The sequence below is a fragment of the Lontra canadensis genome, unplaced genomic scaffold, assembly GCF_010015895.1.
Source record: "Lontra canadensis isolate GAN:19392208 unplaced genomic scaffold, GSC_riverotter_1.0 scaffold46, whole genome shotgun sequence".
NCBI classification, from domain to species: Eukaryota; Metazoa; Chordata; class Mammalia; order Carnivora; family Mustelidae; genus Lontra; species Lontra canadensis.
The window spans coordinates 12,703,060-12,729,005 of record NW_022631040.1 but is presented as its reverse complement, the minus strand read 5'-3'; the positions used below and the strand labels follow the sequence as shown (position 1 = coordinate 12,729,005).

General features: G+C 39.4%; 1 long non-coding RNA gene across 1 annotated transcript in view; it reads right to left on the bottom strand.

The window, feature by feature from the left end:
* Positions 1–862: 862 nt before the first annotated feature.
* Positions 863–25,946, bottom strand: part of LOC116876662 — a 35,494-nt gene continuing 10,410 nt past the window's right edge. Inside the window, exons 2-3 of the long non-coding RNA XR_004384437.1 lie at positions 10,221–10,278; positions 863–1,135 (exon numbers count right to left, since the gene is read on the bottom strand). This is a non-coding gene — a long non-coding RNA (uncharacterized LOC116876662). The remainder of the gene's footprint in view (positions 1,136–10,220; positions 10,279–25,946) is intronic.

Here is a 25,946-nt window from a genome sequence, read left to right as displayed (position 1 = left end):
CTCCAGGGACAAAGGGGTTCAAGGCAATGGATCAAAATAGAAGAAATGTTACTGAAGGCTGCATTTCGAAAAGTGCTCTTCGGGGGAGAATCCAAACTTTAGAAAAACCGAAACTATCATGAAATAAACAATAAAATAAGTCAAATCTAAAAGTCAAGAAATGCAAACAAAGAAGATAGACTCTAGTAGGCTCTGTAGTAGAAGTTGTCACTTCTTAAAGATGCCACCCTCAGTTAAAGGGGCAACGCCCCCAAAAGCAAACCCAACTGAATGTTCCACATTGCTAAAGTTTGAAATGATAAACAGGAAGGCTGACATCAGTGGTGATGGTGTGCATTTCTTGTCTGAAGGAACGAAGAGATTTATTCTCTCATGACTCGAAAGAAAGACAAAGATGTACTTGCTGGCTTTTTGTGTGTCTCTACCCTACACCTTGTACTGCTTTTCTTTCAGAATGGAGCGTACTGAGGGATTAGATCCAGAAGATAAAGGGCTCTAACAGGTCATAGAAGACAGAGAGCACAGGTGGCAGAACTGATTCTAAGATTCAGGTGGCAAATTTCAACTCAGAGCTGATGAAAGGGAACCTGTCCATCCTCACCGCACCTCCACACACAGACCACAGTATGATTTTGGTGGAGAGAGCACAGGCTTTTGCATGAGCTAGTTCTCTAACCAGAACCTTCTACGCTCTCCTCTGCACCTAGTTAACTCCTGCCCAAACTACACACTCAGCTCTATGGTCACATCCCAAACCTTCCTGAGCAAGCTAGATGCATAGTGAGTGCTGTGCCAGGGGCTTGACCTTCACAGAACTTGTCTCATTTGTAATTTATATGTCTTTGGGATGACTTGATTAATATCAGTCTTCTCTGTAAATTAAAATTCCATGGATTTCTGATGTCTAGTACAGTGCCTAGAATACAGAAAACTTGTAACAACAACAAAAGAATTTTCAGTGAAGGAATGAAGGTAGAGGAGAACCACTAAGCTTTCCCCACAGTGCAAGAATGTCGTTCCTTCTTGTCAGGTCCCCAGAGCAGAGATGGTGGCAGATGGTCATCCTCGAATCGCTGGCAGGCAACAGTTGACAAAGCAGTCCAACAGAAAGGAGGGGACCAAACGGTAGAGGCTCCTAGACCAGAGGAAAATAACCAAGTCACAAAAAGCACATCCATATAGCAATATAGCCCTCTGCAGTAGTATAGTACACATGACCCAAGATCTCTGCAGCAAAGCCTCTCATTCCTATAATCACATGAGTCTTGCCCTAGTGGAAGATGGAAATGCAGATTTACCATGAAGTAAATTCACCTGTCCTCTTAACATTCTTAGTCCTCTTCCCCCTTCCACCCAACATCCTCATACTTTTTTCTGTTCTTTCACAAAACCCTCAGTTCTAGGGCATCTCATTCTGTCAAATGGAGGAAGAGAATGTCTCAGGACCCTTGCACTGTACAGCAAGTTGCTCCAAGGTCAAAGCCCCAAAGTCCCCTGAGGTAGCAGATTCAGAGTACTTGCCAATTAGCTTGGCATCTCCCTCTCCCACCGCAACCAAATCCCTGGCACACAGCTGTTTGTGTGGGCTTCAAAAGGGACTGTTCCTGAACTCTTATCCTTTTCATTTGGGTTCTTGAAAGAGAAGGAAAGGGGAAAGAAAAAGAAGAAGGAAGACAAGAAGAAACTGGTGAAATCAGCCAAACCAAACCATGTTTTGCCTTCATAACCTCTAAGTGAGTCGCTAAAGGCAGGAAATGATGTGGTGATGATGGTGATGGTGATGACGATGATGATATGATGAGGAAGGGGAGAATGAGGGGCAGGAGACAGAAGTTAACAGATATCCATCCACAGGTAGTGCCCCACCACTGTGCTATCTCTGGTCAGCTTACCAGGTGCTGCAGACAAAGCCTTAGTCCAACCCTGAGTGAGTGATGGTTTCATGACAAATCTCTGGTGAAGTTCTTGAACTGTCCTAGTTGGAAAAACTACCACGGAGACTGCTGCCCTCGATCCATGTCATTCTGACTTTGGGGACGCTCTTTCTCTCCTGCAGCCCAGAACACAACCTTGCTCCGAGGAGACTGCCTCAGGACGACTTCTAGATCACTCTCCTCTAACAAGCAACGGAACTTCTAGAGAACCACCTGTAAGAATCAATCCATTGTGACAAACATCTGAATTTCTACTACACAGAATAAGCTAAAAGTGAAGGCAACACTGTTGCTAACTGCCGTGTTTTTACCCTATTGTAAGTCAAGCCTATATCTAGCCTTTACAACCCTGCTCTTTGGAGACAAAAAGTCCTACCTGGCTGGGGTAGCCTAACTAGCTTAACTAATACTTTCTTTTTGCATTATAATATCTGATGTCTAAAATCCTAGGGACAATCCACAGACTTTGAAAGAAATATGGGAAAAGCCCATAGAGGCAATGGAGTCAGTCAATTAAGTCAGTCCTGGGCTCCAAACTCACTCTCTTGGAAGGAAACAGCTTCTCAGAATACAAAAAATTGGCTATTTACCTTCCAAATTTATTTGTTTTTATTGACTTGACTATGGAAGCCAAAAAGAAAAAAAAAAAAAAAAAAAGGAGGAGGTGGTGTCAGGCCATCAGCAAAAAGTTTAACTCTGTGGATCTATGTTGCACCAATTTGTGTCCCCTGCCTAATGTGCCAGTATCAATGGAGAAAAATGTCCATAAAAGGAAAAATAAAAACATATTAAAGACAAAAAAAAAAATCTTTGCAAGCAACCTCTTTACTTAGTAGAAAGCCACAACTTTATGACTTTTTCAGCAGAGACAGAAGTGTATTTTTTAATTCTCTCATTCCTTGGGGGCATTAAAGACACACTATAAATCAGTGGGCTGTCAATCAGTCATGAAAGGCTTAAGAAACGATGACATAAATGACAGGAACATGATCTATAGCCATGTTTTTAAACCATAGACTAATTTTTAATTCTCCAAACCTTATGTAACAAAAAGCACTTTCTGAAAAACAAGGGAAGAGTTAACATCTTAGGGAGGAGAGGGAACACTTTGTGTTGGTTTCCAGCTCCCAATCTCGTCCAAACTGAATATTACATACAAATCTGCATTTGTGAGAAAGCCTCATCTACCAGTTAATCAAAGCCCTGGAAATTCAAGGAAACCTGTGTTTATGGAAATCTGGCATTTCTGTAAAGTTTTGAATGAGGGTTAAATAGAGCAGTTCATCTCATTTTGAAACTAATGATTCCTGCCAAGTGGTTTTCCAAAGCTGGGTCTTCTGGCTCAGTCAGCATTTAGGAATTCATTTATGAGTTGGGTTAGTCGGAGACTCTGGAATTCAAATTTATGTCTGCAACTCACTACTTTGCTCCTGATAGGTCTCTGAGAAGAGATTGTAATCAGTTTACCAAACCCAGACTTCAGGAAATTTTCATATCCCAAAAAGAAGTTCTGGTTTGGAGCTTTGTCCATTCTCTGGATTAGCCCCTCCCCCTTCACTTCATGCTAAGAGCTGAGTCCTGCAGGCAGCAGGAGCATGCTTAATTTCTATGGTGCTTTCCCCAAAGTTCATCCCTCCATTCAGTCAGCCTCACTGGGTGCTGGAATTCACCTCCCTTAATAGACTTGCCAGTGGTTTATAAAATGGCGGAATATATATGTGTTTTGTCACCTCGAACAGTTTCTGTGCTATCCATCTATTTCTTGATGGAAGTAGCAAAAGTTCTGATAATTATTCATCTAATTTCTTTCAAAGATTTATCTGTCCAGAAATTTTCCAAGAAATTAGAATATGGGTAGGTGTTCAGGGTGTGTGTGTGTGTTGCTCTCCATCTTACAAGGCCACACTTTCTCTCTCAAGGCAAGGAGCAAGCATAGAACAGCCTTTCAATGTAACCATAAATTTACTACTTTAAAAATTTTTTTTCCTTTGAAGAAGTCATCAAATAAATTAGCAAAGCTGGAAATGTGCCTTTAGTTTGTGTTGGCTTTGGGTTTTAGGGAGTTACTTAATAAACAAAAGTCAATGAATTCAAACAGTAACAAAGTAATTTCAATGATTAATCAAGTGTTAAAACTAGTTTAACCTCTCCTGTTTTACAAACTCTATATCACCCTGACTAAACTAATAGAGGAATAGGACACCCATCTGGAAATCTCATCTGAAATATTAGATTGGGAATCTAAAATTCAGCCAAATCATGTGGCTTGTAGGGATATCCTGTCGGATAATAAATTGCATTAATCTTACTTAAATTTTCCATCTAAATCATGTCCTGAGGCCATATTACTCTGAGGAAACTATGCCTTACTTTAAATGCATTGTGCTACTGAAAACGATATTAAAAGAAGGGGGGGAAAGAAGGTATGTTTTTTTTCTCCTGTTTTTTCCAACATTAAAAAATTCATGTGAAACCTTCTGACTCTTCTAGAAGTACTAACGCTGGCTCACTAGCTCTTTACAGTCACCGGTAGGAAACAGTGTTGGTCCCAGGGCAGTTTCAGGAACTTTATCTGTTTTTCCCCACCTGTGAGCCCTGAGCCTTGGTGGCTTATAGCAAATACTGTGAGGGTGGGGGCGGGGGGATGTTTTAAGGTCGGGGGAAGACATCATTTTCTTAGCTTCTTTTTGACTTTCACATATGGAGAACTGCAACCAGTGTCTTTGTTGGAGATTTCACTATGGTCTCCTTATTCCTTTCTCTTCTTTTAATAGAAAATATCTAAATCTGCTTCAATTTTTCAACCATTAAAAAAAAAAAGTTGCCAAGCGGAGTGGGGTGGGGGGAGTGGGGGATCTCACTGTGGCTTTCCTAGAGCTGCCAGAAGGGATCCTGCCGGCACTAAGGCCCCTCCCAGCTCTGTGCCCTTGTCTGCCACCTACTATACACTGTAAATGTTAAGTGAACTAAAAGGTGTTAGAATAATGTTGACTCAAAGTTAAACACACAAACAAACCCTCAGAAACGCTGAGTCACCTCTGCTAGTTCAGAGTGTCTGCTCTATTTGCCTTTCCAGGGAGAGCCCCACCATTCCCTCACACTCTGGAAAACGGCTGAGCAGGGAGAAGAACACGGAGCCATTGCAGGAACAATGCCACCCTCTAGAAGCCCAGCTAACCAGGGTCCTTGGCCTCTATCTCCAACGTGGCCCTAACAGCATGTTCCAGGCCTGAGGTCACTTTCACCACCTGCAGATGAGGAAGAAGAGCCAGAGGAGACACTCATCTGCGGGCTGGGCCTCCCTCACCTCACAGCGATGGATAGAGCTAGAACCAGAGCTGAGTTCTCAGGCGTCTGACAATCTAGCTGCTCGTGGGTGAAAGGAAGGACATTCATTTCCAGGCTTCTCAGAGAGTAGATGCCACAGAGGCCCCTCAGGGCAGCCTGCCACACTAAGGGGAGTCGGAGGCAGCAGCATGCACTCAACTGCCAAAGCCAGAAATCTCGCTGTCCCCCGCCCCTGACTCCTTCCTCTCCCTAGTCTTCTGTGTCCTAACAATTCCAGCACCTTCAGAACTTTAAATGAAAAACACTTCTAGAGCCATCAGTCCTTTCCATTCTCACTGCCATACCCTGGCCAAGTCCACAGATGCCCCCTTCTAAGCAGTCTCTGGACACTAAGAGCATCGCCCTCCTCTTCTCCTTCCTCCCACTATTGCCAGAATGATTGTTCTAAAGCCCTCTGTGCTAGTGACCCCCTCAGCCCTCCCCACAGGCTCTCATTACCCACAGGATAAGCTCCCATGATGGAAATGCAGCTCCTGCCCCAGTCCCAGTTGTGTCCCACACCACCCACCCATCTCCACTCAGACTTGAGGATCCAGTGACTCGAACTCAGTAAACAGCATCAGCAAATATCATGTGGTCTCCTGTACGCTCTTTGACCTATTCCCTCTACCTGTAAGAACCTTTCCTGCTCCCTCATCACACCCACCACACACAGACTTCCTGGTGGGAATGAATCTTCTGGCTCTAACACTCACCTGTGCTCCCCCTCATTGTTCCCTCCTCCCATGTCTCAAGGTCGAACTGGGTTCTAGACCTTTGGGCTTCCATAGTGCCCTGGGCACACCTCTGGCCCAGTACTAAGCACAGCCTATTGAAATAATTCATGTACAGTGTCTCTGACTGGGCTAAGACCCTTCAGGGGAGGACCTCTTCTCACCCCCCTTCGTTCTCCAACACCTCACTCTGTGCTCTGCAAATGCACAACGAGTGTTGAAGTAAGCCCAGATTCTGCTTCTGTTTTAGTGTCTTATCTAGAAGTCTTTGGTATTTCAGACAGATTGTAATTACATTTTTTTTTCCTGAGGGAATTTTAGCGGGCCTGCTTATCTAATGGTTTCATTTCCCTTCCATCTCCCACAACTCATTGCTCCTTCCTCCTTAACTTCCCGTATGACCCTACCCAGGCAAACTAGAATGTACTCTATACTCATTTTTTTTTTTTACCATAACTACTAGTCCTTCTATTCATGAGTTCAGGATATATCTCCCTTAAAGAGTTCTCTGCAAACCTTGCCTAATTCCACCGCACCCCCACACAGCCCAACTGTTCTGACCATCCTTGAGCTTCAGCTCTGTCTGCTCATAAGCTTCTTCTGGGCTCCTGACACTTGAAATCTTGAGCACCTCCAATGGCTTGTTCCATGATCTTTGATCTCTGAGGGCAGAGACTGCATGTCAGCTGAGTGTCCTCAAGAAGCACCCTGGAGGCATAGCTCACCACACGAGTGACTAGAGCTGACTCCAGAAAACACTGCTCTGTTTTTAGTCACTGAAAATTCCTGGGTCTAGTGTGGCAAAGCTGTGTTAGATGTGAACGGTTTCAAGTAGAAATATTACAGACCACCAACATAGAAGAAACCATCTGCTCAGCTATCACACAGTCCTGCCAGTAGAGGATTACTCAGAGCCTACTGTCCATTACTCTGTTTCAACAAGCTACTCTCATAACATTCTTTGAGGTTAGATGCTCCCACTGAAATGAATAATGGCATAGTTTATGGTAAAGGGTGAACTGAAAAAGAGTGGTGTCATTATTGCTGTAAGTACCCACAAAAGATGTTTATTATCATACATGGACACAGCCACAAACACACAACTCATTGCTAATAAACTCATTTATTTCCACATAAAGTTGCACAATGTTGTGCAATCCAGCGGAGGGCTGAGAAATGTCAGCAATTCAGACAGGGGCTATTTGTCAACAAAACCAATCCATTTCGCCAGCTTCAGCAAACCATTGCTGCAAGAATCACCTTTTTTTTTTCCATAGAAGCAAATGGTCACACACAACCTTAAATAGAAAGGACAGATGCTCATAACCACACAGACAAAGCAAACATTACAAGCTGAGGTGAGATTTAAGGGAAACTCAGAGGTTGTAAGGTAGAGAAAGAAAAGGCCATTTTGTTGCCTGAGGTGACCAGACCCTCATTTTGTCTGTTACTGTAAGAAAACATATCAAAGAAAAAAATAAAGAGAAAAGAAGGAGAGGAGAGTTCTCACTTATTACAAAATGATTTTTTTAAAAGAAACCTAAGATTTTTTTTTAATATCCCACACACATTTATTGTGGGTTTACTATATACCAGATACTGTGCTAGGTACTTGGAACCTAAAAATAAAGCTGAGCTGAAGGACTAATAAGAGAAAGAAACAGGCACGGATCATGATAATACAAGATGACTGATTATGATAGAGATGGGTCATTAGGAACTACAAGCTTAGAGGAGAGGCATTTCTAGTTTGCCTCTGGTAGACTTTTTACTCAAGCCACAGCCTGTCTGCCTAATTTGTTTTTCTTACAATAGTCCTTGTAGGTCTTGAAAGTAAATACCTGAAACTATTTGAGGGCAAAAAACTACATATGAAAAGCAAATAATTATTGCCATGACTCAAAGAGAAGCAAGGTCATTCAGAGGAAAGAGACCATGAAATAAAGCCAGAGAAATTTGGGAAATGAGAACACCCCAGGGGCTGTCATTTCACTTGTGGTAATGAGAATTCAAGAATCAATATAGAAGAAGCTGTGTCAAACTTGACTGGAATGAGTTCTGTGACAAAAAATAGAAAGCCTCTCAACTTGATTCTCTTCCTTCCCCACCACTGTATTTTTTCCTTTTCAATTCATTCATGCCCCCCTATAATCACCTACTGGTCTCAGGGCTACTCATGAGGAAAATTTTGCATTCCTGATCCTTCCAGGGTTCAAACCTAGCTTAGGGAGATAATACCAAAAGTGTAGGAACCAATGTGACACAGAGGTGAGGGCCCCAGAAGTTGAGAACCAAGAAAGACCATCACTAACCAAAGCTGTTTGTGAGAATGAGGAGTTGGATATTCCAAGGGAAGGAACAGCAACAACAAAAAAGACTCAAAGTCCAAAATACCAAAGTTGAAAAAATTTTAAAAAGTTGGAATTAGGGGTGCCTGGGTGGCTCAGTGGGTTAAGCCTCTGCAGTGGGTTAGGCCTCTGCCTTTGGCTCAGGTCAAGGTCTCAGGGTCCTGGGATCGAGCCCCACTTTAGGCTCTGTGCTCTGCGGGGAGCCCACTTCCCCCTCTCTCTCTGCCTGCCTCTCTGCCTACTTGTGATCTCTCTCAAATAAATACATAAAATATTCATTTTATTAAAAAGTTGGAAATAAATCCACGAAAAGCAGAGTTCCTGTTGGGGACAAAACAGAAATTGCAGTTGCTAGGTCACAAGGGGGTAGACAAAGAAGAGTCCAGAAAGCCAACCATAAGGATTTGGGGAGGTAGATCATCTCTGTCCCCACTTTGAGAAATAATCGGTCCATAGAACTGACCAGACCAGCTGAGGAGGTGATCAAATCCCACATTCATGTTTGAAATCTGGGTTCTGATCAGATCCAGTATTTCCGCCCCCCCATAAAACTAAGCAAAAAACGTTTATTCTTATTAAATATCTTCCTATAAATGAGAAAGGAGATATCCAAGACCCAAGAAGATTGGGTACAATTTGCCCTTCAAGGTGCAATTCTGACTTTTCACAAGGTTTCTACTTCTTTCAGACATTTAAAGGACTGTGTTTGAAGACCCTCTGAGCCTTGTATCTTTAAGATACTCTGTGACTGAGCATAACTTTCCTCTTCCCAGATTGTGCAGCACACTCGAACATTATGCATTGCTTTGCCTTGGTGCTATACTCAGAATGATGCAGTATTGGAGCCATGTGGAAAGAATTGAGTAAGCTAGTTTCTTTTCTGTTCCCAGCTCTGCCAGTGACTGGCCACAAGGCGTAGAACAGTTCCCATCTCTCTCTGCATCAGCCTCCTTCATTGCGAGTTGAAAGGGTTAAGCTAGAGATTGCTCCGTCTCTTTCAGAACTAAAATTCCATCATAAACGGGGCCATGGAAGATTTAACTAAATCTTCCTGGCCCGAAATTCTATTGCAGAGGTTACATTTCATAAATCCTGCTATCAACGTGTTTACTTGTCAAGTGTCTCATGGACATAAAATTAGAGCTCAGACTGTGCCCTCAACAAATTTGGTCATTTAAGCTTCCCAGATGTTTAGATTCCAAATAAACAGTAGTAGGTAGTTTGAAAATGACAGCAGAAAGTCATCACTGGAGGGGAAGAAGCTAAGCTTCCTAAACCACGGCTGGGGAGAGGGAGCACTCTTCAGATGCCTTGGGCAAGGTGGCCCCAACCCAGATGGCAGCAGGACAAGTCGGTTAGAGCTCCAGTTAGAGCTCCGTATGCACAGCCCAGGGTGATCAGGGCTTGACACCCCCTAAAGGAGGGAGATAAGCTCAAGATATATGATCTGCTTTCCTGCCAGGAGCAATTTGCTTGCCAACCTCCTACTTACAAAATTTGAAGGCATTCTTTTCAGTATTAAAAGTTTGATGGGGAGATGGGTTAGCCTGATGGGTGGGTATTAAGGAGGGCATGTATTGCCTGGAGCACTGGGTGTGGTGCATAAACAATGAATCTTGGAACACTGAAAAAAATTTAAAAAAATTTTTTTTAAAGTTAGGGTCTTTGTAAATGAGGTATCTCTGCAGTGGAAAAAAAATTAAACAATTCAATTTTTTAAAGGATGAGGTAGACAGTGAGCTTATTTTATAGGTTTCCCAGTTGAAGGAGATGAAAATCAGTTTTAGTCTTCAGATTCTGGTCTGGACCTGTCCATATGAGAGGAATTTTTACTTAGGGATCAAAACAATCTAAATGTTTTTTTTTTAAATACATACATTTTAATATTCCAAAAGGCGTTGAGAATCCGACTCTTTCTTGGTTCTCACAACAACCCTATGATGTAAGCAGAGAAAATATTACTCCCATGTTAGAGATGAGGGAATAGGATGAAAAATCTTAAGTTTTTAAGATTTGGCTTGCTCAAGACTTCACAGCCAGTAAACATAAATGAGTGAGACTTGACCCAAGTTCAATTTGCTGATGCTTCTCCACACTAGTCTGTGCCTCTACACCTCAACTTTTGGTTCTCCTTTTGTATTGACTTTATAAGGTAAACAATTTTGCTGTCATTTATATTCATGTGATGTTAATAGAACAATTCTTCCCATATTAATGCATAAGCTCAACACACCCATAACCAAAATCCCAATAGAAAGCTTTTCAAATGTAGTTTTTTTTTAATTTTTTATTTAAATTTAAATTAATTACCACATAGTGTATTATTAATTTCGGAGGTAGAGTTTAGTGATTCATCAGTTGCATATGACACCCAGTGCTCATTACATCAAGTGGCATCCTTAATGCCCATCACCCAGTTCCCCATCCATCCAATTCCCTCCAGCAACCGTCAGTTTGTTTTCTAGAGTTAAGAGTCTCTTATGGTTTGTCTCCCTCTCTAATTTCATCTTATTTTATCTTTCCATCCCTTCCCCTATATTCGTTGTTTTGTTTCTTAAATTCCACTTGAGTGAAATCATCTAATATTTGTCTTTCTCTGACTGACTTATTTTGCTTAGCATAATACCCTGTAGTTCCATCCATGTCATAGCATATGGCAAGATTTCTTTCTTTTTGATGGCTAAATAACATTCCATTTTATCCATCTGTCTATCTATTTATCTCTCTATATACATCTTCTTTCTCTATTCATCTGTTGATGGACATCTGGGCTCTTCCCATATTTTGACAGTTGTGGACATTGCTGCTGTAAACACTGGGGTGCAGGTGCCCCTTTGAATCTCTATGTTTTTAACCTTTGGATAAATATCTAGTAGTGCAATTGCTGGGTCATAGAGCAGCTCTATTTTTAAACTCTTTGAGGAACCTCTATACTGTTTTCCAGAGTGGCTGTACCAGTTGCAAATACAGTTTTTAAAAATCTATTTTAAAGTACTTTGGGAAAATAAACTAGTTAAACCACTTAGTTTTAAAATGGGACTAATGAAGAAGAAACTAGTACTAGAAGTTATTAAAATGTTATGTCTATAAGAATTAAATAAGAATGGTATTGACACAAGGCTAGACAAAAACATGGAACAAAATCAATGTTTCAAAAACAGTCCTTGCTATAAATAAATATTAAATAAATGAAAGCCACAACATCACATATTAGTGGAGGATGGAAGCAGTCTCTGCAATTGATGTTAGGATGACTCATTAGATATTAATCCTTAAGTTATATTTATATTCTGAAGTCAATAAGAAACAGTAAAAACTTAAATTTTAAGAAAATTAAAAATCACAAAATTGAAAGAAAATGTTGACAAATATTTATCCAATCTGAATGGAGAAGAACTTGCTAAGTTTAAATTCAGTGGCAGAAATTACAGAAGGAAAGTATAAATGAAATATAAACATTTTAATTGCCACAGATCACAGGAACATGCTAACCAATATAAAAAAGTAAAATGGGGAAAATATTTGCATTGAATATGAGACACAACATTATATGCTCTCTCTAGGTACAGAAACCAATCAAACCAATATAAAGTTCAACATATGAACAAAGGATATGAGCAGATAACTCATGGAAAAGGAAATGTAAATGAGCAACAAACACACCAAAAATGTTCAGCCTCACTAGGACTCTCAAGGCAAATTAAGACAATATACCACATTTTGTCTATCAAGTGAGTAAAGTTTGAAAAATTATAGTCCCGATGCTAGGAGGTAGCACCTGAGACACCATACAAGGTATGGCAAGACCACCTCACTGAACAGCAATTTGACTTTATGTCTCCAAAGCCCTCCAACTGTCCATATCCTTGACCAGGAATCTCACCTAATGAGATAATCAGACACATGACCAAAGATTTCTGGACAAAGACATCTCCTTCATAATAAAAGAAAAATGTGAAAAACAACCTGAATATTCGAAATTGTTGAATGCTTAGGAATATGATGGTTCACACAGAATATGAACTATTATGTACCTATTGAGAGGGTAACAGAGTTTTTTTTTTATTATCTGAGGAAATAGTTTTAACAAAATGTTTACTGAGAAAAGTTCAAGAAACAAAATCTATATGCAATATGAGTTCAATAATTGTTTAAATGTCTAAAAATATACAGAAAGGAACTACACACACACACACACACACACACACACACACACACACACAGTATAGAAATGCTCTTGACCTATCATCCATAGGGCTTTTACCCTTGATTTTTTTTCCAGGAGTGCACATGGATTATGCTAATCCATCAATTCCCCATTACTCATTTCCCATATGACATTACAAAATGCCTGGCCTGTCTGTAAAGGCAAGCTATAGCCATGCAACAGAACACAGAGTACTGAATCCCAAGACTTTAACTTTAGTGGACTACTCTAACCAATTGATGTGAAGAAGGTACCTATAGTGATGGAATGAACTCATTTCAATATTATAACAGTTCAAAATGAATGAACACAAAACCTATACACTGGTGAATGGCTTGTATCTAATGGATGAAAATTCATAATTTCATTTCCATCTTATTTCCAAATATCCAATTACATGGTTGAACTAATTATGTTTCTACTGATCAACAGCAGATTATTCATGGGATAATCTGTGTTGATCATGGAAATGGAGACAGTGCACAGAACTAAATTAAAACATCCAGGTTTTTTATTACTCTACTCGTTTAGAATTTCAGTTTATCACCCGAATAAAAAATAAGTCAAACAATTTAGCTTTTTCTGGAAAGTTAGCTGAATTGTTCCATTTTCATCTGGTACTGATATTACACATATGTATCTCCAAGGTACGTGACACATAAGGTCAGACAGGGTCATGGGTAGGCTTGAACTGGCTCAGACCATCTTGGTAGAGCCAATTCTGCTCACCTCTCTCCAACTCCATGTTCAGTGACATTACACTGAAAGCAGGGAATCAGCCACAGGGGAAGGTACGCACCCAGAAATCACTACATGCTAAAAATCAAGGGTTTTTGTTCCAAAGAAGATTTTTACCAGCACACCACTGCATAGTAGGCACTTAAAAATATTTGTTATTTGAGTAAGTGAGTTAATAAACTGAAAGTGTTTCTTTCTTGTCATGAATAATAGATCCCTTGGGGAAAAGGCAAACATCGGAGAAAGGCCATTCCACTAACTAGAACTTTCAAGACAAGCCTGTTCTTTTTTATTTTTTAAGGTTTTATTTATTTATTTGTCAGAGAGAGAGAGAGAGGGAGAGCACAAGCAGGCAGAGGTAGAGAGAGAAGCAGGCTCCCCAATGAGCAAGGAGCCCGATGCGGGACTCGATCCAGGACCCTGGGATCATGACCTGAGCCGAAGGCAGCGGCTTAACCAACTGAGCCACCCAGGAGCCCAAGACAAGCCTATTCTAAATAAAAAATTTGACCTCTTTCAATATATGTCTCCAAAGGCAAAGGAAACAAAAGTGAAAATGAACTTCTGGGACTTCATCAAGATCAAAACTTCTGCACAGCAAAGGAAACAGTCAACAAAACAAAGAGGCAACCCATGGAATGGGAGAAGATATTCGCAAATGACACTACAGACAAAGGAGTGATAACCAAGATCTATAAAGAACTCCTCAAACTCAACACACACAAAACAGATAATCATGTCAAAAAAAATGGGCAGAAGACATGAACAGATACTTCTCCAAAGAAGACATACAAATGGCTAACAGACACATGAAAAAATGTTCATCATCATTAGCCATCAGGGAAATTGAAATCAAAACCACATTGAGATACCACCTTATACCAGTTAGAATGGCCAAAATTAACAACATGTGTTGTTAGTAAACAACATGTGTTGGAAAGGATGTGGAGAAAGGGGAACCCTTTTACACTATTGGTGGGAATGCAAGTTGGTGCAGCCACTTTGGAAAACAGTGTGGAGATTCCTTAAGAAATTAAAAATAGAGCTTCCCTATGACCCTGTAATTGCACTACTGGGTATTTATCCCAAAGACACAGATGTTGTGAAAAGAAGGGCCATCTGTACCCCAATGTTCATAGCAGCAATGGCCACAGTCACCAAACTGTGGAAACAACCAAGATGCCTTTCAACAGACGAATGGATAAAGAAGATACGGTCCATAGATACTATGGAGTATTATGCCTCCTTCAGAAAGGATGAATAGCCAAATTTTGTACCAACATGGATGGGACTGGAAGAGATTATGCTGAGTGAAATAAGTCAAGCAGAGAGAGTCAAGTATCATATGGTTTCACTTACTGAGGAGCATAAGGAATAGCACGAAGGACATGGGGAAATGGAGAGGAGAAGGGAGTTGGGGGAAGTCAGAGGGGGAGACAAACCATGAGAGACTGTGGACTCTGAGAAACAAACAGGGTTTTGGAGGGATGGGGGTGGGAGGTTGGGTGAGCCTGGTGGTGGGTATTATGGAGGGTATGCATTGCATGGAGCACTGGGTGTGGTGCATAAACAATGAATGCTGGAACACTGAAAAGAAATAAAATAAAATGGAAAAAATTTTTGAGTTCTCTGAGGCAAAATTCAGGAACTATTAGACTCTAACTTCTTAATGTTTCATCTAACTGAGTGGACAAAACCATGTCCCTTTTGAATTTAGGTATCCAGGAAAGGAAGCCTAAAATGTTTATGGATCCAAACCAACAGCTTATATAATGGAAAAAATACACCACCTCTCCCCATATATATCTGTGATTGTATAATGCTTTCTCTCCATGGAGACTAAGCAAGAACCACAAATATTTATCACCTTTTCAAGGTTCTTAAGAGTCCTAAAATTTGATCTCAGAAAATGTTAGAATAACATAAACTTTTTCTACAAAAAAAATAAATCTCTGCCACATGATAGTTACTCAGTTTCCAGATGATCTGATGGCTAATCCCAGGGCAGTATCTAACTAGTTTCCACCCCTGAAGTGTGATGAAGTTTTGGCAGTCATAATTGTACAGCAGGCTGTAGTTTAATATAATTAATTATAAACCAAGCATTATCAATCATTATCTAATAATCTGTCACTAAAATCTTTTATGTTAACTGAAATAATATGAAAATTCAAAGTGATCATATTAAGTGATTCTATAATATTTCTAGGCCACAAAATAAAAGCTAAATAAGAAGTCCAAGCACTTTTAAAGTTTTAGTATCATGATGAGGCAGTAGATATAAAATAAGTCAACCATGCTATGATTCTGGTAGCTGATGGAATTTGCTGGGCCCAGTTTCCTCAGTGTTCAGCGGATGCCTTCTAGAACACAGGGTGCAGTCATGTGCACTTCAAACACTGTAAGTCACTTAACTCTTTGGGTCTCAGATTCTATAAACTCAGGATCAATGACCTCTCTCCAACTTATAACATGAATAATTGTTTCCAGTAAATTGAACACCTCCAATGTGCCCACTGGTATGCTAAGCATTTATCATAAGCTAATTTCTATAGTGGTCATACATGGTAAATACTATTAGCTTAATTTTTATATGAGGATAACTAAAGTTCAGGAAAGTAAAATAATCTGCACCAGGTCACATAACAAAAATTGTTGAAGCTATGACTTCTAGTACTTCCAGTACTTCTAGTACTCTTTGACTCTAATGTCAAGACCATACAGCCTATAACTTAGGTCACTTAATAAAGGGTCACTTTAAGGAATGAATAAAACCAAAACTGGGCATGCACTTTTAAAATCATGAATTGCTCCATAATGGTTTTCAACAATAAAGTAACCCTTGTTAATTACATAGAAAAATATATTTGTTATATAACTAAGATAGAAAATCAGTTGTTTTCTCTGTTTGACTCAATCAGCTTGTCACTAGTTAATTACTTGCATAAAAAATAAGTCACAGAATCTTAACATTTTCTCCTCTCAAACACAATATGATAAATTTTATTGACAATCTCTGTGCCTGGTACAGTCTGTTTATGTGCTTAATAAGCATTTATGAAGTGTTCACTGAGTCTCAGAGTGATTTCTGAATTATTCTAACTTTCCTTGAGAACATTCAACTGTAGTCAGATGGATTTGCAAGAAAAAGGATTAATAATTTGGGTCCCAGTGGCTCACGTTCCACAGTATGCTCATGAGTTTTTTTTTTTTTAATTGTGACTTCTTAGTAGTGAAACTGCTTCCTCTCCTAAAAGCCTATATGTTAGAGATTTTACTTTGATAAGTCTGAAATATAGCAAGACAAAAGCTTCCATTAACTGAGCATCTTCTTGCCAAGAACACACAATGGGGAAAAGAGAGTCTCTTCAATAACTGAATCTCTATAAGCAGAAGAATGAAACTGGGCCATTACCTCATAGCGTATGCAAAAATCTAATCAAAATGTATCAATGACTTAAATGTAAGACCTGAAAAGTAGAACTACTGAAGAAAACATGAAGAAAAATCTTCTTGACATTGGTCAAGAAGATTTTTTGTATATGACCCCAAAACCATAGGCAACAAAAACAAAAATTGACAAATAGGTTATACCCAACTAAACAATTGCTACACAGCACAGAAAACAATCAATGGAGTGATAACCTACAAAATGGGAGAAAATCTTTTTAAACCATGTATCTACTAAAAGGTTAATATCCAAAATAGATAAGGAACTCAAACAACTCAATACCAAGAAACAACCCAATTGCAAACGGACAAGGGACCTGAATAAACATGTCTCAGTCGAAGATATACCAATGGCCAACAAGTACATGAAAAGATACTCAATATCAGTAATTATAAAGGGAATGCATATTGAAACCACACTGAAATATCACTTCAAAGCTATCAGAATAGCTATTATTCAAAAGATTAGAGATAAGTACTAACTAAGGAGGATATGGAGAAAAGAGAAACTTTTACATGGTTGGTGGGAATGTAAATTGGTACAGTCCTTATGGAAAACAGTATGGCGTTTCCTCAAAACATTAAAAAAAAAAAAAAAAAAGGACTACCATATGATCTAGCAGTCTCGCTTCTGGGTCCAAAGGAAATAAAATCACAATCTCCGAGATTGTTTATTGCAGCATTATTCATAACTAGCAAGATATGGAAAGATATGGAAACAACCTACGCATCTATTGACTGGTGAATAAAGAAAATATCACACACACACACATACACACACACGATAGACTATGACTCAGCCTTAAAAAAAGGAAATCCTTCCATTTAGGACAACATGGGTGAATCTGAAGGACATTATGCCAAGTGAAACAAGCCAGACACAGAAAAGCAAATACTACATGATTTCATTCATATGCAGAATGTAAAAAAGTTGAACTCATAGGTGCAGAGAGTAGAATGGTGGTTGCCAGAAGGTAGGAGGCAAGGGAAGTGGAGAAATGTTGATCAGAGGGTCAAAGTTTTGGTTATGCAAATGAATGAATTCCGAAGATCTAACATATAGCATGGTGACTATGGTTAGCAATACTGTATAGTGTACTTAAAATTTACTGAGAATAAATCTTAATTATTCTCATACAAAAAGGTAAGTACATGAGGTGATGTTTATGTTAATTACCTGGATTGTGTAATCACTTCACAATGTACACCTATAACATAGCTTCACGTTGTACACCTTAAATATGTACGTTTTTACCTGTCAATTATACCTCAATAAGTCTAGGGAAAATAATTGGGCACCTTCTATGGACCATTCACTATGGTATGAATTTAACATATATTTTGACTAATCCTATAACAACGCTGCAAGATCAAAATTATTCATTGGTAATCATTAGTAGGCATTGAAATTCGAAGCATTCTTGTGTGTCAGGACAACAGAGTTGGGAACTACAGGTGTACTAAAATTGTGACAAATTAGCTGAAATGAAAGAAAAAGCTGAGAAAGTATTGTAGCCAGAGAACAATATATTGTTCCTCTTATATTGCTGCCATGTTTCAACTCCCAGCTGACCACAAATACATGGGTTTTCTTTATCCCCCACCCCTTGCCCCAGTGTGCTGAATTTTGGTGCATTTTATCTGATTGTTTTCATATATATCAGAAACAAACAAACAACAAACCTTCCATGAGGCTTATACTTATTTGAAGAGTTGGGTGAATTGTGAATATGTGTGATCTTAAGGAAGTTATACCTTCCCCTTGAAATAACTGGAAAGAAATCCTTACATACCAAAATCAAGGATCAAAAACCCAAGGCTGAAGACTGAAGTCCAATTTGTAAAAGAAAAATTTTTTTCTCGAACAGTTCCTAAAATTTTCTCTTTGGTTGACTCTCCCTCTACTCAGTGGTTCCTGGGGTTACTTATTCATTAGAGTAACAAAACACGAGTATATCTTCTCTGATCTTCATATCTTTCTTTGCTTTGAAGAGAGAGAGACAGAGAGAGGGGGGAATTTTCCATCACTTCGGGCAACACCAACATGCCCAGCTCTTACTGGACCTCAGAACCTTCACTATGTTGATGGCAGCAGAAACAGAAAGATTGCGGTTGAGTTTGAAGTCCCATATGGAATTTAATGTGGCTGCAGTTAAAAAGTGTTTTAACTTGCAAAAGGAGAAAATGTGATGTAGCGATATTAGGGGAAATAATAAACATGAGCTGTTCCTAGGCATCAAATTTGTATACAAAATTACAGCCCACTAAAACCAACAGAGGATAGTATCTACTCACTTTCTCTCCTTTACCCACAATAATTTCATAGCTTCAATCACTTTTAATGAAGTTGCAGTCCTAATAAATGTTGTATCCCAAAGTTTAGAAACATAAAAACTATGCTAGGTCCCAGCATTTTAAACAACAACAAATATCCACAACTCAATCACTCAAACTCCAAGTGACCTTATAAAACAATCCGATTCTACCCTCTTGAATCAATTCTACCCTCTTGAAAAACAATGATATCACTTGTTAGACTTGTCTAATAAATCACTTGGACAAATTTCATCTCCACATGCATAATATTATTTGGCTCCTCAGACATTCTGATTTCTGTACTTAACACAATTAATTAATTAGACCTTGTCATATCTTGCCATCCTCATTTTTCATATAAAGAAACAAAAGAGCTAAGATTTCTGGGCAGTAATGCATTAGACAGAAGACAGGTTATATCCCGTGTGTTATGCTCTGTGCTTGGCTTTGCTATTTTGCTAAAGATCTCTGGTTCCTATGCAGATTTTCTGGGTTTGTTTTTTTGTTTTTTCTTTTCATGCTGAAAAAGAAATCATAAAAATCAGTGGGACCGAGAGTTTCACAAAGGGAGTGGTGAATGGTACAAATACAGTGAAGAGATCAATGCTTGAAAACTGAAACATTCTCATCAGATTTGGTAGGCTGGAAATCATTGGTGGTTTGGGTAAGAGTCAGGGAGGTAGACAGGGCAAATGCCAGCAGCTGAGGCAGTGACTGAGACGGAAGGAACAACAGCGAATATAGATTACCGTCTCTAGACTCACAGCTGTAAAAGAAAAAAATGATGGGTTTGTGTTATTGGCACCTTGATGATACAGTCCTCCACACTCAAAAACAAGTCTTTTTTGATACATCCTCTCCCTCCCGGCTACATTGCAATTGCCGACTTGCTGAGATTTTTCCAAATTACTTCCTGTAAAAATTAACAAATATCTCTCAACTCCCACTACGACATCTGAATCCAGACGTGAATATGAGGACAGCTTCTTGTATTTTGGGGCCAGCATCCTCGCCCTCTGCAATCCACGACATTGTGACCTCCTCAGATTCATCTTGAGGGCCCCATCTGAGTCTCCTGTTCCAGCCAACCTCTCCACCAAAACTCCCTGAATTTCCCCACATCTTTGCCTTTGTTTTTGCCCCAATCACCGTCTGTCAAACGCTTCACCATCCTTCAAGATCCATGTCAAGTATCTTCTTCCCCAGGAAGCTGCCCGGCCCACCCCAGCCAGAGATGAACCTTCCAGTCTTCTGGCTCCTTAGACCAACACATCACTCATCATTCATCTCAAGGCTTCTTAAGTTCCTTTGTAACAGGCCCATATTTTGTCCTTAGCTCTTCAAACACCTGAACTTGAGCAGTACTCTTTGTAGTACACAAAATGACTACCACAGGTTTTTAGAATGGTGTTTCTTGTTTGCATCTATATGACAGAGATAGCTAAACATGTGGCGTCTATTTTTTTTTTATTTTTTTATTTTTTCAGCGTAACAGTATTCATTATTTTTGCACCACACCCAGTGCTCCATGCAATCCGTGCCCTCTCCAATACTCACCACCTGGATCCCCCAACCTCCCACCTCCCGCCCCTTCAAAACCCTCAGATTGTTTTTCAGAGTCCATCGTCTCTCATGGTTCACCTCCCCTCCCAATTTCCCTCAATGCCCTTCTCCTCTCCATCTCCCCTTGTCCTCCATGCTATTTGTTACGCTCCACAAATAAGTGAAACCATATGATAATTGACTTTCTCTGCTTGACTTATTTCACTCAGCATAATCTCTTCCAGTCCCATCCATGTTGCTACAAAAGTTGGGTATTCATCCTTTCTGATGGAGGCATAATACTCCATAGTGTATATGGACCACATCTTCCTTATCCATTCATCCGTTGAAGGGCATCTTGGTTCTTTCCACAGTTTGGCGACCATGGCCATTGCTTGCTATAAACATTGGGGTACAGATGGCTCTTCTTTTCACTACGTCTGTATCTTTGGGGTAAATACCCAGTAGTGCAATTGCAGGGTCATAGGGAAGCTCTATTTTTAATTTCTTGAGGAATCTCCACAGTGTTCTCCAAAGTGGCTGCACCAACTTGCATTCCCACCAACAGTGTAAGAGGGTTCCCCTTTCTCCACATCCTCTCCAACACATGCTGTTTCCTGTCTTGCTAATTTTGGCCATTCTAAGTGGTGTAAGGTGGTATCTCAATGTGGTTTTAATTTGAATCTCCCTGATGGCTAGTGATGAGGAACATTTTTTCATGTGTCTGATAGCCATTTGTATGTCTTCATTGGAGAAGTGTCTGTTCATATCTTCTGCCCATTTTTTGATATGATTGTCTGTTTTGTGTGTGTTGAGTTTGAGGAGTTCTTTATAGATCCTGGATATCAACCTTTTGTCTATACTGTCATTTGCAAATATCTTCTCCCATTCCATGGGTTGCCTCTTTGTTTTTTTGACTGTTTCCTTTGCTGTGCAGAAGCTTTTGATCTTGCTGGTCAATGTACAGAAATCAGTGGCTTTCTTATACACTAACAATGAAAATACAGAAAGGGAAATTAGAGAATCAATTCCATTTACTATAGCACCAAGAGCCATAAGATACCTGGGAATAAACCTAACCAAAGAGGTAAAGGAACTGTACTCGAGGAACTACAGAACCCTCATGAAAGAAATTGAAGAAGACACAAAAAGATGGAAGACCATTCCATGCTCTTGGATCGGAAGAATAAACATTGTTAAAATGTCTATACTGCCTAGAGCAATCTATACTTTTAATGCCATTCTGATCAAAATTCCACTGGTATTTTTCAAAGAGCTGGAACAAATAATCCTAAAATTTGTATGGAATCAGAAGAGACCCCGAATCGCTAAGGAAATGTTGAAAAACAAAAATAAAACTGGGAGCATCACGTTACCTGATTTCAAGCTTTACTACAAAGCTGTGATCACCAAGACAGCATGGTACTGTCGTAAAAACAGACATATAGACCAGAGGAACAGACTAGAGAGCCCAGATATGGACCCTCAACTCTATGGTCAAATAATCTTCGACAAAACAGGAAAAAATATACAGTGGAAAAAAGACAGTCTCTTCAATAAATGGTGCTGGGAAAACTGGACAGCTATATGCAGAAGAATGAAACTCGACCATTCTCTTACACCGAACACAAAGATAAACTCAAAATGGATAAAAGATCTCAACGTGAGACAGGAATCCATCAGAATCCTAGAGGAGAACATAGGCAGTAACCTCTTCGATATCAGCCACAGCAACTTCTTTCAAAATATGTCTCCAAAGGCAAAGGAAACAAAAGTGAAGATGAACTTGTGACTTCTATTTTTGGCCAACAGTTACCCATCTTATACATGGCTCCTGATTACAGAGATAGGATGTCTCAGAGAGGAAACAACCGCCTTCCCCAGACTCCAGAGAGTATAGACTCCTGTAAACGAACTTTTCATTGCTTGAAGGACAGTAACAACAAATCAAGTTAAAAAAACAGTCATGTGGTAAAGAAAGTTGTCATTTGAAATAATATGATCAGGTCTCAGTTAAAGTTTTAGTGAATAAAACATTATGCAGGAAACTGTGTGTATGGTTCTTGAGAGAAATAATGTGTTGGCATCATTTTAATTAATTGTCTTTATTGTAATCAATTCAATCAACTTGTATTGCTTGCATACCATGTGCCCAATACTATTTGATGCCATTTTACTTCTATTTTTAAAACATTTCTAAGGAATAGTAATGCATCCTCAAAATGTGGGCTGCAAAACCGAGTTCCATGAGGCTTGGCCCAAGGTTAGGTTCCCCTGACCTGAGACCTGACTCCTCTAACTCATGGTCATTTCAATTCTCCTTTGGTTCTTCCCTTTCCCTTTCCACTTGCAGGGATATGAAGAAAAGAGACAAAATATTTCCATTGGTAAACATAAATCAAGTATTCACTACACATAAGAATAGGTGTACAAATACTGTATTTGGAAACAATCTGCAATGATCACCGTAAGTAGGTATTCAATAAATCAACAAAAACAGGAACATTTTTCAATGGTATATTGTAGGAGATAGAAACGGAACACACACAGAATAAATAAAAAGAGGAATTGTTGATCTTTGAAGCCTACTATTTAGTTGGGCAAAAACGTATTTTTATATATGTACATATATACCTGAAAATAACTTCAAGACTACAAGCTGTTCCTTATTAACTCTCATAAAACAATGACTGGCCTCTAAAACCAAGCTAATAACCTGGGAAGCTTTAAAAAAAGTATATATAGATAGGATCACTGGGTGTGGTGCATAAACAGTGAATTCTAGAACACTGAAAAGAAATAAAATAATAAAATAAAATAGAATAATAAAATTAAAATATATATATAGGTTCCTTTTAGAAGTCAAGCTAGTGGCTACCTTTTTTACTGTTAACTTTCTATTTCCTGATCTGGGTGTTGGCTGCAAAGGAAGATTCATGATGCAAATATTCAAGCTGTCACAATTTGTGTGTATTTCTATGTGTACATTTATACCTCAATAAAATGTGTTTTAAGTGTGGCTTCCTTAGTCCCATCAATAGAAGGTAGCCATGAATCTGCATTTAAAAATCTCCCCAGGTGATTCTAATGATCAGACATTCTTGGATGACCTTTCCTGCCAAGGCCCTGGCAAAATGATGCATGGACAACAACGTCGTTTGGGGGAGTAAGTGATGACGGTCTTTAGCAGAGGTGGAGGAAAGCGTGACCTGATAACAGTGATGTCTTAGAGTCTTAGTCCATCAGTCAAAGATGTGAGTTGAAATTGGGGAAGATTGGAGCCAGAAAGACAAGAGATTAAGCTGTTTTTATAATACAGGTGTGAGATGACAAGGGATGAAATTAAGCTAGTGACTGTGGAAACAGGAAAGAAGGGCTGGTCGGAGAGACATTGTGGGCACATAATAAATTCCAGAGGATATACTGGCAGACGCCAAAAGACAGAGTTTCCCAGAATTAAATCCCAATGCTCATAAACTCTGGTATGTTCCTTTATCCCACAGCTGTGTGTGTGTCTGTGTGTGTGTATGTATTTGGTGTGCCTGAAGCTTCACCCCAAAGGATCAAAGCCTAATCACCACATAAACAAGCATACACCCACATAAACACAAAACTGTCTCTGTTAAATGAAAAGTATTGAAGATGTTCCTTCAACTTAGTAATTTTCACACTTCTTAGGTAGAGTCCAAAATACTAGCCATCTAATTCTGGAATATTTATTCCAAGATGAGATAAGGTACCACATTTCAGTCGGGAGCTCATTAAATCAAAGGAAGTGAGAATTACTATGCTTTTTTCTGAAAAACTGGTGTAGAGAGACACTTTGAAAGCTTCCCCACACACCTCATTCCCAACACACAGATTACATTGCCTACCATTCTGGGGGCCTCTCCCAAGAAGTTAGGACACTGTGCCCAGACATACAGTGGTTTAGTGAAATGAAAAACATCTCAGAAGAAGAGGAGACCACTAGACATATTTCCACCAGGAAGCCTAGCCAAGCTTTCCAATGAGACCTCCAGAGGCAGGCCACTGGCTGGGGTGTTCATCGACTGTGCCACCTACAATAGCACTAATAGGGTTTCTTCCCATAAAGGAGTGTGTTCATTGGCTTTCAGTCATGTTTGTTGTGGAAAAATCATGCTGCTCAAGTAATGGAAGTGAATCTGTAGTCAATTCAATAAACACAAAGATATAGGAGTAGATCAGAATCCACCTTAAGAGAAATTGTTTCAGAAAGCAAATGGAGTCATGGAAGTCTTGATAAACAACAAGGAGAGGAAACCAATTGCATCTTTTTCTGAACTTTGGTAAGAAATAATCTTTACTGTTACCATAATTTATTTATTTTTTTTAAAGAATTTATTTATTTATTTGACAGAGAGAAATCACAAGTAGACAGAGAGACAGGCAGAGAGAGGAGGGAAGCAGGCTCCCCACTGAGCAGAGAGCCTGATGTGGGGCTCGATCCCAGGACCCTGAGATCATGACCTGAGTCGAAGGCAGAGGCTTTAACCCACTGAGCCACCCAGGCGCCCCTACTGTTACCATAATTTAAATGTAAAACTTGGTACTCTCTCTCTCATCCTTTTACAAACCATGTAAGTAACATTTATGAGCTAAATCTGCCAAACAAAACATTTCATTCTTAAAGCTAAAGGCTTATGGGTGTGAATGTTTTGTGACTTGGGCTTATGTGTGAGTGTGTGTGTGTGTGTGTGTGTGTGTGTGTGTGTCTATATCAGTGGTATTATTTGTGCAGCAAACTAAATGCCTTGGGGCAGATACTAGGTCCCTATTCACTGACTTTGATTTTTTTAAAGTAGAAAGAAACAATTATAATAAACTAATTGACCCAGCAATGAACAACATTATATAAGCATTATTATATTGAATAAAATTATGTCAATTAAAAATCAAAAGCAACTATGAGGAAGGGGGTAACAAATACTTAGTATTTATATTTTATAGCCAATAAAAAATTCATGTCTGAAAGTGAATTTGATGGGCTTAAACATCAAGCCTAGGAAACACCAGAGCCAAGTGCATAGAGTACCAGTCCCTATAATAAACCATTTCCGTCTCTTACTCACCTGAAGCTCTAACCATGGAAAGAGTTTGAAATCACAGCAGGCAAGGATAAGGGGGAGATGTACAAGGTAGAGAAATCGAGAACAAGCCTACCAGTCTCTGCTTGCTACTGCAGAATGACTGGGTAACCATGGCATTTGGCAATGTATACTAGCTCCAGGACAGGCCTTACCAGGTAGTGAGGTAGCTGGACAGCATAGGTGTTTCTTGTTTGCACCCTCTGGAGTTGGATCCATTGGTCTGTTGGCGATGGAAGTGC